General features: G+C 51.4%; 1 protein-coding gene across 4 annotated transcripts in view; it reads right to left on the reverse strand.

The window, feature by feature from the left end:
* The window catches only part of LOC116947147 (spectrin beta chain, non-erythrocytic 1-like), a 175,982-nt gene that overhangs the window by 62,886 nt on the left and 100,808 nt on the right, over positions 1 to 12,288 (reverse strand). The window lies entirely within an intron of this gene.

Here is a 12,288-nt window from a genome sequence, read left to right on the forward strand (position 1 = left end):
GCGGTGCACTCTGCGCCCGTGCACCGCGGTGTCAACAGCGAGTGAGAGTGGGAGAGAGAGAGAGAGCTCCGTATAGGGCGAGCAGTGACGGCTGAGACGCGCGAGTGCCCTCGCACGCACCACGGACGCCCGCTGCCAGCGGTGTTTACGGGCGCATCATCGCCTTTTACCTCGCTCATTCCGTCGCGCGCGGTCCGCTCGCATTTGTCTCCCTCCGTGCTCGCCGCTCGACCGTCGCGTGTTTATGCGCGGCCGTGTCGAGCGTAAACACCGCGCCGCGTGCGTTAAACACGCGCCAAAATATTGTTTTGCTGGGGCTATTGCGGCTTGCGGCGGTTTGTCTTTGTTGTGTCCACGTTTCACCGTCAGTCGTCAGGGTGTCTTTAATTAATTACCTGCTGTTCCGTCGTAAATACAGCACGGAAATCCGAGTTCATGCACCCGGTACTCACGGCACCACAGGGGCTGACTTGTTATCCTGCCGGCACGAACGTTCGCGAAGCCGAGGCCAGAAGCGGGTTCGTGAACCCATTTACGTGAACATTTGCGTGATGTATGTCGAACTTCTTCCGCACCGTACGTCGCCAACCATGCAAATAATTTGAGTGCTAACGCCAGGATTTCCTGGATGCTTTTTTCCCCCAGGTACCTGCGAGTTCATACACTTCTCAAAAAAATACTCTCGAAGGAACGGGCCAAACATCCCACTGCTGAAGGCCCCGCAAAGCCTTGCGGCTAAGTGAGGTTTTTCCTGGATAGGTAAATGACATCGGTGTTGTTATGATGATTACCACCCAGAGGTTTTGCTCCCCGAAGCAACAAAAATAAAACCCTACAAAGCCGCGAATGAAGTGCAGAGAAGTTGCGGGGGAAGCCACATCAGTGGATTCTGCAGGAGCTGGACACGGGCGGCGACTTTGGAGACAACACCAGGACCACGGTCACCACGGCAACTCCATAACAGGCACGCAGACAACAGCGTCATCTCGGCACAAGGTTCGGCTTGCTGCTGTTGAACGTAAAACTTTTAGGAAAGGCTCGAATTCATTGGCGAGGGCCTCAATGCCATCGGTTGAGCGAGACACGTGTATCTACGCGAGAATTGTAGACCCATCTCATGATGACCAGCAGAGCCCTTATTGGCCATTACCCATCACACGATGCGTTCGTTTGGAGGTGGGTCTAGCGCAGGGGTCGGAAACCTGCAGCTCAGGAGCCACGTGCGGCTCTTTAAGGACCGCTTCGTGACCGTCGTTTATTTATAAAAACGACGGATTGGTATTCACCGCGTGCACTGCGTCTCTTGAAGTATTGAGTTTTTTTTTACTGAATTTGAAAGAAATGCCTCTTCGTGTAGTTATTTTGATTGCCGGCCCCTGGTCTAGCGGCTCACACACAGAGAGACCCCGCAACGTGCAGAGCCACTCTTCACTCTTCCCGCATGTTCATCAAATTGACACGCAAATGATGATGTGTGTGCGACTGATGGATCACGGTCCGGTCAGACGGTCCTAACTGGGGCTGGATTCAGGCCCTGCATTATGACTGTAGCGGAATTCCAGTGTGTCACCTGTCCCCGGGGTTTGACTGCCTTTCAATGAGTAGGCCTGGGGCCCTGCTAATTTCACCCAATGCAGCGGTGAAGTTTGTTATAAACGATATGAAAGTGTCCATAAGAGGTTTTTCTTGGGTTAGATTGTGTAAATATATATGTGTCGCTAAACCCGCCACCACCTGACACAGCCAATTAGTACGGTATGTCACGTAAACAAAACACCGGTTGTGTGTTGGAGAGTAAACCCACAACATTTACAATTCGAGTACGACGTTTCGCCAGTAATTACAACTAAGATTATCAATCGCCACCCAGAGTTGCGGAGAAATCCCCCGTATTGGTCTTAGAGGGATAAATGTGATGTCGTCACTTGTGAGCCACTCTGGTGCGAAGGCCAAAGGGGGTTAATGTATGGGTTAATGGGTTAATACGCTCTTCTACGCACACTGGTGTGCTGTACGAGTAACGAATTGGAATGTTTTGTTTGCGTGACAAACATATTCTATGGGTCTTTCCGTAAAGCCACGTAGATAGAAAATCAATAAAAATATCACGACGTTTTTAAAAATTATTTTTCTATCTACGTGGCTTTACCGAAAGACCCAGAGAATATGTATTCCTGTAGTCACGAAAGTTTTAAGTCGTGACAAACATAATTGGCTGTGTCAGGTGGTGGCGGGTTTAATGACACGTGTATATTTACGTGATCCAACCCAAAAAACCTCTCAGATAATATTGGTCGCGAAAGCCTACGTGTTTAACTGAATTGAAAGTGGCTCGGAAACGTCGGACATCGTGCCGAACAACACGTGGTTAGATTTTAAAAAAACATCGGAGAGCTTTCCGAAACCTTTGTGTCATGGAACTTGTTGTACGCGATGCAGCGCAGCGTGCCTATGGGAAGCGTGTTTGTGATATCTCCCGTGGGAAGCGGTAGTGTAGCGGTTAGCTCACTGCCCAATTAACCCGGTGATCCCAGTTCGATTCCAGCTCACGGCCAACACCATTGACAATTATCTGAACTGGGCCTGGGCCTCCCCTAGGTCGACTCTGCATTAAATTAGTACATGTGCGGTGTGTAAAAACATCACTGGGGGAACAAAGGCCAGGGGGTGTGGTGCTGGCCACCCACCCCCTAGTGCGTCGTTCTGCCATTCATAGGTGCTCGCTTACAGCGCTTGCCCCAACAGTCTGTTCAAGGCTATACGGGCCATCGTTGTCTTTGGGCCCGAGCCCTGACATGATCTGTGTCCCGCTGACTGTAGGGGTTTACAAAGATGGCGAAGCACAGCTTTTTGACATCGTAAACAAGGAGCACAGCCAATTCAGAAGCACGGTGGGGTGGAGTGGCGGTCATGTGGAATAAACATTGCTCTCCAGATGGGAAATTATCAACCAGCGTTCCACACAAATGACAACAAGGCACGCATCTCAAGTTTGTTTAACTTGAATTTACAATGTTTAGAATTATCGCCTTCCCGTCGTGATGTGCCAATGCCGATTCACGGATGGCCTTCGTGTGAGGTCATCCGGGGAGCATTAATCAGCAGCAGTGCCCGAGGCTCCGGGCCCCAACTGAGAATCCTCACTCACGACAGCCGCACTTGCGGCCAGATTGAGCTCGCGCCTGTGGCCGGGGGCCATCTGTAGAGGGCAGCAGTGCACCCCCTCGCGGACGCAACCCGTCTCACGGATTTCTGTTCCAACGTTTTCGTTGCCGTGTTCGGGCACCTATACTTCACGAGGTTAAGAGAAGGCGAGTGTCGCATTCTTGTGTTGTTGTGAAATTCCACGCCGCATACAAATACACCGCTCGCGCAGTCCCACAATAATGTGCAGTACCCCGATCACGCGTCAGCAAGTCAATCATGCAACGCGGTGAAATTGCAGCGCTGCTGCTGTGCTTAGCTTTGCTCGTCACGCGAAATAATGTCGACACCATGATTTATCCAAAGTAGATGTAGGCCCAAATTGAAATAATATATGTATTTGAAAAAATATGGGGCGGTGGCGAGATGTTAACTACTACTCCTGGTGTGCAGGAGGTCGTGGGTTCCATCCCGACCCTGATGACGCCTGCATATTTGGAGTTTGCGTGTCTCTCTCCTCGTGGTCGCGTGGATTTTTTTCCGGGTCCTCCGGTTTTTCCCTTCACATTTAGAAACGTGCATTTTGAGTATTTGGCTGTCATTTGTGGCCAGGTCGCTTCTGAAAAAGAGCCATATAGCTCAGTGGGGGCCTTACGTGGTAATAAATAAATAAATAGCTTACAGCGTCGCGGTGGTGCGTTCGCCGCTTGTTGCAGACATTGACGGTTAGAATTGAGCGGCCACCCTGGTTATTACCGCGGTTGTGTTAACCACGTAAATAGCGTGTCGTCTACTTCGCAGCTGAACATTAAAGATCCTAGTGATGTCATTCGCAAGAGTAGCTGTGTGATTGTGCGCCGGGGTCATGGTTCAAAACTTTACAAACTTGAAAAAAATGACACGGTAAATTTCTCAATGGGGATATGCACGTGGCGATTATCGCTACCTACTGCGTGCATTTCGCAGGACCCTCCATGGAAAGAAAGAGTGAGGCTTTCCTGGGTAAACAGGCGTAATGATAACAACGATGCCCCAGTGTATACGCATTTCCAGTTGACACACAGCGTGACATCTAACTGCTCAAAACAAAACCTCGTCATCTCTACATGCTATCCAAAGTTGGTCGCGTTTCCAGAGTTTAATAAACAGGACATAAGTAGGGGCAGTGATGCAATGTTGCCCTCCAAGGCATGGTGATCACACTTCAGACGAATGCAAATTCACAGTCGGGGATCGTGGCTCCGTCCGATAGCGTTGCGGGGTCATCACCGGAACCGCAGATGTCCCTGCTCCCGCGACGCGTCCACGTGTTGCACCAGAGCGACGGGGGCGTTTTACGACTCGGGATTTAAACGTCCAGGCCAGGGGGTCGGCAACCTGCGGCTCCGTAGCTGCACGCGGTGGCTCTTTAAGTGACCTCTTTAAGTGACCTCTTTAAGTGACCTCTCTAAGTGACCTCTTTAAGTGACCTCTCTAAGTGACCTCTTTAAGTGACTTCCCTAAGTGACCTCTCTAAGTGACCTCTCTAAGTGACCTCTCTAAGTGACATCTCTAAGTGACATCTCTAAGTGACCTCTCTAAGTGACCTCTCTAAGTGACATCTCTAAGTGACATCTCTAAGTGACCTCTCTAAGTGACCTCTCTAAGTGACCTCTCTAAGTGACCTCTCTAAGTGACGTCGTTTTCTAAGGACCACCGCCGTCTTTGTATTCACCACGCAGTGCATTGCGGCTCTTGAAATATATATTTTTTTTACCGAATTCAAACAAAAATGAGCTCTTTCTTGTTATTTTGGTTGCTGACCTGTGGTCTAGACGGATTAAAAGCAGGGCGCTTGTAATGTATAACACAAGGTAAAAGTGGCTTCACAAACTTATACTCCACAGTACACAGTCAACTTCGCTCACTTGTCTGCCGCTCCTCACTCAAAACTCACTAATTTTCCCGAGCTCACCCCACGACCCCCTTAATCTCCCCCTCATAACCACCACCACCGTCCCTGTTTCCTCTTCATATTCTCATTTCAAGGCTGGCTCTCATGCATTAACCCCGTTCATTCAATCCATCATCCATCATCATTCACTGTCATCAACGTCGCCGTCACCGAATTCACGCATCATCGCAGATTCGCCCCCGTTGCTTCCTGTCATTTATGTGATTCACCTCCTCTCCACCATTATATTCATAGGTTTTACCGTTGTTAATTATATGTAAAGCGCCTTAAATTAAGGCGCGATATAAATTCCATTAAGGTAAGGTAAGGCACCGCCACAGCATGTACGTATGTGTGTATGTCGCCAACCGTGCACATCGGAGGTGCGGGAGTCTACAGGGTACGGGCAAACTCCAGGGCACATTCAACCCAAAGGTATTGGCATCTACTGGGAATCGCCGATTTGCAATGGGACCGGTGCCTTGCCAAGCGACCAGGAGCCCGTGCCCTGGCAAGTGACCAGGAGCCCGTGCCTTGCCAAGTGACCAGGAGCCCGTGCCTTGCCAAGTGACCAGGAGCCCGTGCCTTGCCATGTGACCAGGAGCCCGTGCCTTGCTAAGTGACCAGGAGCCCGTGCCTTGCTAAGTGACCAGGAGCCCGTGCCTTGCCAAGTGACCAGGAGCCCGTGCCCTGCCAAGTGACCAGGAGCCCGTGCCCTGCCAAGTGACCAGGAGCCCGTGCCTTGCCAAGTGACCAGGAGCCCGTGCCCTGCCAAGTGACCAGGAGCCCGTGCCCTGCCAAGTGACCAGGAGCCCGTGCCTTGCCAAGTGACCAGGAGCCCGTGCCTTGCCAAGTGACCAGGAGCCCGTGCCCTGCCAAGTGACCAGGAGCCCGTGCCTTGCCAAGTGACCAGGAGCCCGTGCCTTGCCAAGTGACCAGGAGCCCGTGCCTTGCCATGTGACCAGGAGCCCGTGCCTTGCTAAGTGACCAGGAGCCCGTGCCTTGCTAAGTGACCAGGAGCCCGTGCCTTGCCAAGTGACCAGGAGCCCGTGCCCTGCCAAGTGACCAGGAGCCCGTGCCCTGCCAAGTGACCAGGAGCCCGTGCCTTGCCAAGTGACCAGGAGCCCGTGCCCTGCCAAGTGACCAGGAGCCCGTGCCCTGCCAAGTGACCAGGAGCCCGTGCCTTGCCAAGTGACCAGGAGCCCGTGCCTTGCCAAGTGACCAGGAGCCCGTGCCCTGCCAAGTGACCAGGAGCCCGTGCCTTGCCAAGCGACCAGGAGACCGTGCCTTGCCAAGTGACCAGGAGCCCGTGCCCTGCCAAGTGACCAGCAGCCCGTGCCTTGCCATGTGACCAGGAGCCCGTGCCCTGCTAAGTGACCAGGAGCCCGTGCCTTGCCAAGCGCCTAGGAGCCCGTGCCTTGCCAAGTGACCAGGAGCCCGTGCCCTGCCAAGTGACCAGGAGCCCGTGCCTTGCCAAGTGACCAGGAGCCCGTGCCTTGCTAAGTGACCAGGAGCCCGTGCCTTGCTAAGTGACCAAGAGCCCGTGCCCTGCTAAGTGACCAGGAGCCCGTGCCTTGCCAAGCGCCTAGGAGCCCGTGCCTTGCCAAGTGACCAGGAGCCCGTGCCCTGCCAAGTGACCAGGAGCCCGTGCCTTGCCAAGTGACCAGGAGCCCGTGCCTTGCTAAGTGACCAGGAGCCCGTGCCTTGCTAAGTGACCAAGAGCCCGTGCCCTGCTAAGTGACCAGGAGCCCGTGCCTTGCCAAGCGCCTAGGAGCCCGTGCCTTGCCAAGTGACCAGGAGCCCGTGCCCTGCCAAGTGACCAGGAGCCCGTGCCTTGCCAAGTGACCAGGAGCCCGTGCCTTGCCAAGTGACCAGGAGCCCGTGCCTTGCTAAGTGACCAGGAGCCCGTGCCTTGCCAAGTGACCAGGAGCGCACGCGACGCACGGCGTCGCGTGCGCGTTCCAACTGGCGAGAGCCGCCCGTCGCGATCAATTTACGGCGTGCCGTAGCGCCGCGTGGAAATACCGCGCCGGAACGGCCGAGCACAATTCAGGCGCCGTACATATGCGCCGCTTTAAAACAAAAAAATATTTAAAACGGTCGCGGTTCTTTTGCAGTAAAGACCCTCGCAGGCTGGTTAACAAGCGCAAGTGTGGAATGCGTTATGCGGGCCAAAAGAGCCCCACACGACTGCCTTATAAGGCGAGCGGCTACTGCTGCTGCTGCTGCTGCCGGATCCCTCAAAGGAAAACGTGGGGCTTGAGTGGAACAGAGCGGACAGGGGGCGGGTGGGAGGTTATTATGGGTGCGAGAGGGGTGCGGAGTGGCTTTGACAGGGAGTTGTTTGGAGGGTCTGGGGGCTTGGGGAGGGGGGGGGTCGGTATTTCCGTAGCTCATGGTCTCAATAGACACAGTAACCACATTGTATGACAAGGGGAGAGAGCTCGGTGCAACTGCTCCACATATAGACTCAGCCAGTAATTTGTGTCTTTGTTTCCCACCACAACAAGTCCGGGCAGTGTGAGTCAAGAGCCAACGTCTCTCTCTCTGTCTGTTCAAAGGAGGCCTTCAGTGATGTTCGTCTTCATTGGTGGTGGCCCTGAACCAGTGGTGGAAATTCCACATTACTCTGGAGGGGTCCATATAACGCCTCTTGACTTCCCACAAGGTGGTACCAAATTTATAGACCCCCAGAGGGAAGATGGGCCGATTTGACCCCAAGCAAAGAGTGTGAAACTGAACCTCGGGTTCACAATTAATAAGTTATTAACGGCCTGAAAAGAAAAGAACACTCGATTAAGCAGCCTAGACCTAACGTCCACCCTTTTGTGTGACCTTGTCTCTATAAGCATCCACAAAGTTCGCTTTGTGGATATCAGAGGGCTTAAACACAGCACCCAACACTGCTGCTGTTGCTACGGCAAAATGTCGTTCACTATGGAATGAAAAATTCAATCGGTGCCTCACGGGTGCATCTGAGGTCGCACGGCAGGGCTGGTTTCCAGCCGAGCTAAAACCGCCCGAAAAGTAAATAAAGTATAACTAAACTAAACTATTTTTATTTCACCAGGTAAGGCCCATTGAGCCATACGGCTCTTTTTCAGAAGCGACCTGGCCACACATGATAGCTCAATGAAGTGGCTTCTCACGTGGACATTTACAGCAGCGAAGTACCCGAAACGCGTGACGTTGACTCTAACTGTGGAGGGAAAAATCGTAGTACCCGGAGAAAAATCCACGCGACCATTCCAAATATAAAAGAGTCACGGTCGGGATTGAACCCACGACTTCCCGTACACTAGGCGAGGTAGTCAACATCTCGCCACAGCGGCGCCACACGAACGACCGTCGCATATCCGCCCCCCACGAATTACCTGCTCCCCATTCGCTGCAGAAATTGCGCATGACGGTGAAACTGCCGTGAGCTTTTCATGTTCACAAATGTGACCTCGTCCAGCACAGCAATTGTGTCCTCCAACCCCCGACCCCCCCGCTCGTTCGCTCGCTCGCTGCTGAAGCGCAGCGAAGCTTTCCTCCGCGTGTCACGCACTTCTCTTTTCGCCTGGTGGCCTGTGTGAATGTGACGGCGTGTAGCTGCCATTTTATGACGATGTTTACAAAAGCCGACCTCATCGCATTCCCGACCTCATCGCATGCCCGTCGATACCGCCCTCCGCAGCGAGCATGCATAAGTGACGTAGCGCTGCTGTACATTACAAGTGGGGGAATGCTTCTCCTCGATGGTGGAAGCACAGTACCTGCAGTCACACTTTGAAATCTATCACTGATGTACATGCGTTCTGCAGGAGCTCTGTATGTAGTAATATTAATAGTAATAACAAGCACGGTCACTTGCTCACCGCTGTATCACAGAGACAACGTCACGAGGCCGAGGCCTGTGGCGATGCTCTGCTCGCAGATACGGCTCATAACTGTTCATGCTTCCAAGTTCGTGACACGAAATATCACATTATGAATCGTGGGTTGCATGCAATTAATTTATTTTTTATCTTAATTTTTAAACGCCTAAAGATGTATGAATAAAGATGTCCAGTTTGGGCGAGGCGTTGCCCCCGCCCCGTGCCACCCAGAAAACTCTGCTCATGATAAACATTTGTAAACGCCTGAAACATCATCATGTTCGGCAATAAACCAAAGTGGCCAGTTTTGTCCTCTGCATGGAAATGGCTGCTGTATGGTGCCGGTTCCTTCTTCCACTCGCTGCTTCAGCAAAGCGTGCACAGCCAGCTGCAGCAGCAGCAGCATATGAACACTTGGACCACAAATCAAGCATCACCATCGACACAAATTTGTAACATGCGGATGACCTTGCCCTGGCAACGCAAGCAGTCGCTTTCAACGACGTCGAATCTACTCTGAAACAAGACCTAAACGCCCATGGGGGAATATTTCCGGAAATGAAGGCTCAAGCCAAATCCCCGCAAAACGACAGTCATTCCATTTCATCTTGATAATTATGGGAGCGCCAAGCGCACTCTGACCTTCTGCGGCAACACTGTGCAACTCGACCCCACTCCAACCTATTTCGGAGTGAAGCTGGACCGTACGCGAACCTTCCACGACCACCTGGAAAAGATGGCCGCCAAGACAACAAACAAGGGTCAACCTGGTCTAGAAACCAGGCAGCAGCACCAGGGCTACGGACATCAACGATGGCCCTCGTGTACTCTGTTTCCGAATACCGTGCACCAGTATGGACCAGGAGTAGTCTCACTCGGCTTGTTGATGTCCGACTGAACATTGCGATGCGGTGTATCACTGGAACTCTCAAGTCGACCCCAACAGCCTGGCTGCCCGTGCTGTCACCGCATCTCTCCCTGCAACCCTCCGGGAAGTCGCCTTCCCATTCATGAGGACCTCAACGACGTCCCTCGTCATCGCGTGAAGTCACGCCAAGCCCTTTTGAACCGATGAGCCTAAGCTTAAACAACGCGGATTCAACCCCAATGAACCCTGGAGGGTTGAATGGAGTTAAAAAGAACTCATGCACACTTTGTGAAAGACCAAACATAGAATATCCCTGGGATTGATATTCCACAGAGCTCATGATCCACCCTAAACCGCATCTGCACAAACCATGGCAGTAGATGCAGATACCTGATGCATAAAGGGAAAATTACAAACTCTCCAGTGTGCGACTGTGGTCATCCAGAACAGATCGTACAACGTATAACGACGCAATGCCTGATACAAAAATACGAAGGTAACATCACTGCGATGATGATACACTCCGCTATGCCTCACGCGGTTGTCTGGCTTGACCACCTGACTGTGAAATTGTAGTTGTTGCTCTATATCTACATCAGCAGCCATACAAAAGAGAGGCCCTGAAAATACATATGAGGAGGCGGTGGGAGCGCTACAGGACTGCAAAGTCCGTGTTTGCCAAAGAGAGTCGGGAGCTGTGCCACAATCTCTTACTCCGAGTGGCACGCCCATGGGAACGGGTCACTACCGCAGAACAAGAAAGAACTCTCCGGTAATTTTTCCACTTTTGTTCGAGCCCTCCGGGGACCCGGATCCCTTCAATAACAACAACATCGTTGTCGTCGTCGTCATCGCAGCACGCGGGATGAGGAAATACCCCGAAGGTTCCACGCATTCCTACTTCGGTATTTAAATACTATGCGCATAAATAGGAGTCTGAGAAGGTTATTCTACCTGCGATTGCACGCGTGGATTAGAAACACGGACGTTGAGAAGGAAAAATGGAACGGATGCTGAAGAGTGCACAAAGGACCAGAAAGAGATGCACACTCGGAATTGTACTGAGACAAAGAGGAGCACGTGGATTAGAGATCACACACAAAGTTAGAGACATTACATGACCTGTTAACTAAAGCGAGTAAAATAGACTGCAATGCTCACGATGAATGCATCGAAGCGTACATCTAAGAATCGGTGAGTTATAACGGTCGTAAATTATACGCCAACGCGGGCCACTAGAATTAACTAGACAAAACACGGAAAGGGTTTATGAATCTTATCGGTTTCTCTTTAAGCACAGTTGCCAAGCTCAGGCCTAGAGGCCCGAAACATCAAGCGGTCGGCCACGAACGGCGGCGTCGACGTTGCAATAGACAAAGAAGTTAACGTGAACCTCGGACCCAAACCAGGGAGACCAGGAGCCATTGGTGGGGTCGGGCTGGAGGGTTGAATGCCCATCGCAAAGTAAAGGCATTGCCTCTCTAAGATAACATTCCCTTCGAACTAATACATCGAGATTGAAAACTAATTTCTTGATAACTGCTTTTTGCATTGAGTTTGTTGTCTTCACCCCCCCCCTCCTGCCCCTGCCACCGCACCTCCGATGAGCACGGTTGGCTACGTACGGTGGGAAAGAAGTTCAACATACAGCAAATCCCCTCGAGCCGCGAAGGGTCACATTCTTGAAAACGCTCGCGAATGCAGAAACCTTGTTCCAATGGGGAAAATGGGATTATGTTACCGCTACAAGTGAACATAGGCGAGGGGGGGGGGGAAATGGTAAATAGGGAATTAGTATATATTTAGTAACTTGCGAATATGCAAAACTGGCGAATCAAACCTCGCGCGCAGCAATGGTTTTACCGTGAATACAAACTGACATCCGTGTTGCGTGTCACAACATGACGAGATCCCCAGCGTTACGCTACACAAGAACAAAAGTCCGCAACGCAATCGTGGCTCAAAGAACGCTTTTGCTGTTGTTGCTAAAGTTATACATTTCTGTAAGTATTGAACATTCAAAAGGCTCAAAGGCGAATCGTCGAGTCAAAATGTGAATTCCCCCAAACGAGGGGGTGGAGAGAAGCGGTCTCCGTGGTAACGCTCGGTCGCGGCGGCGGTCCAATCGCGTCGCCAGAGACAGACACGTGAAGCTCGCTATGAATACCGAGACGTAATGGATCGGAATGTATCGCGAATATCCATGTATTGTGTCTATAGATCTTGACTTAAAGCTTTCTGCAGGAATTAATATTCATTGGGTTTTTCGGTAAAGCCACGTAGATAGAAAAAATAATAAAAAAATATCACGATGTTTCGATCGCAACACAAGCAATCGTCATCAGGTGAAAAAAATGTTGTGATCATTTTTTTTCTATCTACATGGCTTTATATTGTGTATATAGATACATTATAAATATGGATGTGATGTGAATATCAATATGTTGTGTACATCAATGCATCATGAATATTGATGTGGTGAA

This window comes from Petromyzon marinus, chromosome 29, assembly GCF_048934315.1.
Source record: "Petromyzon marinus isolate PM22_M1 ecotype Great Lakes invasive population chromosome 29, UKy_Petmar_22M1.pri1.0, whole genome shotgun sequence".
In the NCBI taxonomy this organism is placed as follows: Eukaryota; Metazoa; Chordata; class Hyperoartia; order Petromyzontiformes; family Petromyzontidae; genus Petromyzon; species Petromyzon marinus.